Consider the following 6,000-nt stretch of genomic DNA (forward strand, 5'->3'; position numbering starts at 1 on the left):
CCTGGGGACAATAAGAACATAACTTCCACCGAAAAAAACAAAAACAAAAAACATGAAACTGAAATCGGATTATCAGTTTAGAAAAAGGGGTAAACAAGAAAAAGACAGATGACTGCAAATTTAAATCTATATGGGGCCCTGGGTTGGCACGCCTCGGCTTGCTGACAAAAAGTACCTTTAACCCCCTCAAGGACCGACCCATTTTTTACCTCTATGACCAGGCTCTTTTTTTTTTTTATTTGAGATGTATCTCTTTAAATGGTAATAACTTTAGAATGCTTTTTATGAGCGGAGCGATTCTGAGATTGTTTTTTCGTGACATATTGTACTTTATATAAGTGGTGCATTTTTGTCTACACATTAACCTCTTCAGGACACAGGGCGTATGGATATGCCCTGCATTCTGAGTCCTTAAGCATTGTTTGTGAAAAACCGGAATTTTTTTTTTTTTTTTTAATGGAGTACACTGTGCGGCAAAAGTGAGGTTATATTTATTCTGTGGGTCAGTACGATTATGGTGATACCCATTTTATATAGCTTTCTATGTTTCTTTTCCGAGTAAAATTCTTTTTCTGCTATTCATTTTGCAACAGCTGTAATTTTTTTTCTTTTTCATCCGACGCCATTGAGTAGGGGCTTAATGTTTGCGGGATGAGCTGTACTTTTTATTGGTATAATTTTTGTGCTACCTTTTGATCTTTTTTATTGCGCTATTTGTGACCAAAATTGGCAAATTTTGCGCTTTTTTTGATGTTTTTTTACGGTGTTCACCGTGCGGGATAATTTACATTATAGTTTTATAGTACACGTCATTACGGACGTGGCAATACCTATTATGTATATGATTTGTGTTTTTGATCTTTTTTGGGGGATAATACAGGGCTTTTATTGGGAAAGGGGCATTTTTTTATTTTTTTTTTACATTTCATACTTTTATTTAAGAACTTATTTTATTTTTTACACTTTTTACAGGTTATACTATGCTGCAATACATTTGTACTGCAGCACAGTATGACCTGATGAACTGCAGACACTACAGCCTGTGCGATCCAGCCTCTGACTGGATCTCACAGGCTTCCGTAGCAGGCATACAGGAGGTCATGATCTGACCTCCTGCTGCCATAGCAACCAACAGCGACCCACGATTGTATCGCGGCGCCGCCGTTGGAGAACAGGGGGAGAGCGCTCCCCCTGTCAACACCATAGATGCCATGATCAGGATTGATCACAGCATCTATGGGGTTAATGCTGCCAGGACAGGCGCGATAGCGGCTCCGACAGCTGCGGCGGGACTCCGGCTGTGATAGACAGCAGGGTCCCGCTGCCGATCTCCTGCGCTGCCCGCGGCAGTGCCGGAGATCACTAGGACGTATGCATACGTCCAATCGCGCGAACGTGTCGGATGATATGACGTATGCATACGTCCTATAGCGGGAAGGGGTTAACCAAATAAACTTTTTAAACTAACTCAGGCTATATTCCCTAACTACTCATAAAAGGCCTCCCTCCCATTTTTCAGAGCTTTAGGAAAATTTGTATCATACCTTTATTCTTGCTCACATAGTACTCTCTCCCATCAGGAGAAAGTGGGCGTTTCCCAGCAGGCATGACATCATTGAAGCCTGCTGGGGGACCACTTCCACCCTCACATGGTTGCAGTGCTGTGATTAATAGAAGACCTCAAGCTCTGTGCATCTTTTAGAGAGGCTCTTGCAGCATTCAATGAGGCTCTTTGCAGCTTTCAATGAGGCTCTTTGCAGCTTTTAATGAGGCTTTTAGCAGCTGTCAATCAAGCTCAGTGCAGAGAAGCACTTTTTGAGTTTGGTCTACTGCCAGGCCGGGAGGAGACCAGACTCACTGTATTAATTATGCCAGGGAACAAAACTGCGCCACCTAGTAGCAGTTTGTTCTATTACATTTTAAACATATTTATGTTGATCATTTTAAAAGCAAGTTAATGGGATAGTGTCTGCTAATTACACAAGTAACACTATATTAAAAGCTTTTTTTGGTGACAGGTACTCTTTAACCCCTTAACGACAATGGACGTAAATGTACGTCACGGTGTTGTGGTACTTAACGCACCATGACATTCATTTATGCTCCGCCATGACCGCGGCAGGTCCTGGCTGCTATCAGCAGCCAGGGACCCGCCGGTAATGGCGGACATCCACGATCGCGCGGATGTCCGCCATTAACTCCTCAGATGCCGTAATCAATAGAGATCACGGCATCTGCGGCAGTGCAGTACTTTAAATGGATGATCGGATCGCCCGCAGCGCTGCCGCAGGGCTCCGATCATCCAGCATGGCAGCCGAAGGTCCCCTCACCTGGCTCCGGCTGTCTCCCGGTGTCTTCTGCTCTGGTCTGAAATCGAGCAGAGCAGAAAATCACTGATGATAATGATCAGTGCTATGGTCCTATACATCGCGCTTAACAGTATTAGCAATCAAATGATTGCTGTAAATAATTACCTATGGAGACTATTAAAGAAGAAAAAAAAAGTAAAATAAAAAAAAGTAATAAAAAAAATTAAAAAATCCCCTCCCCCAATAAAAAGGTAAAACAGTTTTCCCCCCATTTCCCCCCCCAAAAAGGGTAAAAAAAAAAAGTCCGAACTATAAAAATATATTGTTAATTATCCCGTAGGATGAATGGCGTAAACATAAAAAAATAGAAAAAGTTTTTTTTCGTCACATTTTATTCCCAAAATAATGTATAAAAAATGTTATAAAAAAGTAAAACCTAGGCAAAAGTGGTATTGATAAAAACTACAGATCATGTCGCAAAAAATTAGCCCTCATACCACCCAATATACAGGAAAATTTGAAAGTTATAGGTGGTCAAAATAGGGCAATTTCAAACATACTAATTTTGTTAAAATGGTTTGAGATTTTTTTTAAGCGGTACAATTCTAGAAAAGCATATAAGATGGGTATCATTTTAATCATATAGAACCACAGAAAGTGTACAGCGTGAAAACAAAGCCTTCCAAAATTTGCTAAATTGCAGTATTCTTTTAAATTTTCCCACATAAATAATATTTGGCTGCGCTGTACATTTTATGGTAAAATAAGTGATGTAATTACAAAGTACAAATGGTGACGCAAAAAACAAGCCGTCATATGGGTCTGTGGATGGAAATATAAAAGTTATGATTTTTAGAAGGCGGAGGAGATAAAAACGGAAATGCAAAAATAAAATGGGCCTGGTCCTTTAGGGGTTAATGAGGGAGATTTATCAAAACCTGTGTGGAGGAAGTTGACCAGTTGCCCTAGCAACCAGATTGCTTCTTTCATTTTCCAGAGGCCTCTTTAAATTTTTTTAAATTTACAAGAATATATCTGATTGGTTGCTGTGGGCAACTGGTCAACTTTTCCTCTACACTGGTTTTGATCAGGCCTCTTTCGCACTGCTGTTGCTCCCCGTCGAGAACGGCCTTTAAAGTTTCTCTTTTTTTTGGTGACTTTAATGGCCGTTGTTGTGACTGGGAGCAACGGGCAAGAAAGGGCCCCAGCAGCTTCCATTTACTATTATGGGGCCACTGGGCTCCATTATTTTTTGACGGGAATAGTGGAAAAGCAGTAATTTTTCTCCTGCTATTTCCCCCAATGGCCATAACACTGCCGTGTGCTAACAGTAGTGTGAAAGAAGCCTTAATCTCCCCCCATGTCTTCTGCACTCTCCTATTGAGGTTTCTTTAGGCTGACAGAAGGGCAGTTAAGGCGTCCCAGAGTTCAATATTTCTAGTTAGTCGTCCTGACTTGGTAATGGATTGGGTGACCGATGCCATCATATGTCCACTAGGTATCCATTTGCTCTTTTCCTTTTTTTCTGATTTGTACTTCTACTATTCTGACACGTATACCACCAAACCCATTTAATTTCAACACTGGTCCTGCATTAAGTGTGTATTGGGAGGGGTTATGTTCTGTTTGTTCTTTGTAAGTGAAGGTTGTTTAAACCTCTGTTATTCTTGTCTACTATTTTTTATTATTTCCTAATAATGAAAGTGGCAGGCATGATGTCCGGGTGCCATGTAGCATTGAAACACCCCTCCACTTTGTGAAAACAAAACTCCTTCCTCCAAAGCAGAATAGTCATTTATACTTGTGCCAACTGCAGGGAAGAACAGAGCAAGAGCAATAAGGGTGACTGCCAATTAACTGGGACATGATCATAGCATTGATGTGGAGGGTAGGAGGTCATACCCCCAGACTAGATATGGTAATTTTTCTGATGCTTTTTATGAACTACATTTCCTTGTCCATACAGTAAATGGCACAGTTTGGAAGATTATGGCCAACATTTATCATTTTCTTTAGACAGTTTTTCGTGTCTACAAAAAGGCGCCTTTTGGTTTACACTTATCTGCTGAATTTGAGTTGCAATTAACCGATTTTGGCAATACACATGATATGGAAGGGATTTATGAACTGCGCCTTTTTGTGAAAAGTTGCAAAAAAGGCGCAAAGCCACTGAAAAGTCTCTAAAACCACACCAGCCCAGACTTGGTGTAGCTTTTTGGTGTATGTGAAGAGAGAAATTTCAGAAAATGTGACCTGCACAAAATGTATCATATGCTCTGTGACCATTTAATAAATCTGGTGCTCCTACACATTACCAGCACACACAAAAAAAGTGTACAAAAATGCTTCACTTACACCTACAATGATAAATCCCGGTCTATGTGTCAAGCCTTAAACATAAAAAAAAAATCTATAGGGTCACATGATAAAAATCTGAGTACTGAGTGGCAGTAAAGGATCTGGATCCCACCACGGCCTCACTGTAAATCTGTCACACTACAGCAGAACCTCCTACACACTGGTGCAGTTTGAGAACAGCTTAGAAATAGCCAGTAAAACAGCAAAACTTACATAAATAAAGATGAGATTTCCTCTGGAATATGCAAACTGTGCATGTTATATAAATAAGGAATGGCCAAAACCCTTCTGTGCAGACTTTAAGAGAAAGTAATGTTCTTTAACAATCCAGCCCGTTAGATCCTAATAAGAGCTCCTGATATACACATTTTTTTCAGAGTTTTCAAAGGGATTTAAAATATAGGATGCAATTGAAGCTTTTTTTAATAGCCTTAAAAAATAAAATATTCTTTAAAAGCTAAGTGTCCAATAGTTTTTTTTATTTCTGGCAGTTTTTGATCCAAAGTCAGAAGTGGATCCATAAGGGAGGAGAAGTGCGAGTCTTCTTATATGTCCTATTCCTTTTAAATACACATGACTTTGGCTCAAAAACTGCAGTGGAAGATATAGTAAAACTGCCAGAAAAAAAACCAAGTGGAAACTTAGCCTAAGGGAATCTTTCACCAGATTTCTGCTGCACCATCTGAGGACAGCATATGCCTGATAACAAGTACCCTGAGGTGTCACAGATCTGATAATATCCCTGTCTATCACCACAGACTGCCACTTCAGTCCACTCACATGCAGATTTTACTCAGGGTCCCTGTCACCAGACTTGTGCTGTCCTCAGATATTGGCAGAATAAATCTAGTAACAGAGTCTCTTTAGATTTCTTAACTTCAATAAAAAAAGCCTATGGAGAAAACAAAAAGCTGTGTGTGAAACTGATTTCAGAGGACTGCCGGAAGTCACCATAGTCCTTATAACACTAATGGGATCGGTCTAGTAAAATGTAACAGCTATAGCCAATTGGTGCACCTTCCTGCTAATAATGTCTAATTTCCAGTATTTAAAGAAAACATTATCCCTATAAAAGTAAGGTAACACAATAGAAATGGCTCAGTCATTAAATTGTTACATAAACTAAACAAATTGCTGATTGGGCAAAGCAATAAGCAAAATCAATTTGTTTCAGACCTAGTGAAGAACTAGTTTGTGGGTTCACAGGTTTACTGGTCTTGGCTCATTTCTTATTGAGGAAGTAGAATATGGACATTTTAGGCCCCCAATGGTGGCATTCAGCTTTGGAAATAACCTCATCACCTCATCATACAACCATTTTGCTGCAGAAAAC

The sequence above is a fragment of the Hyla sarda genome, chromosome 4, assembly GCF_029499605.1.
Source record: "Hyla sarda isolate aHylSar1 chromosome 4, aHylSar1.hap1, whole genome shotgun sequence".
In the NCBI taxonomy this organism is placed as follows: domain Eukaryota; kingdom Metazoa; phylum Chordata; class Amphibia; order Anura; family Hylidae; genus Hyla; species Hyla sarda.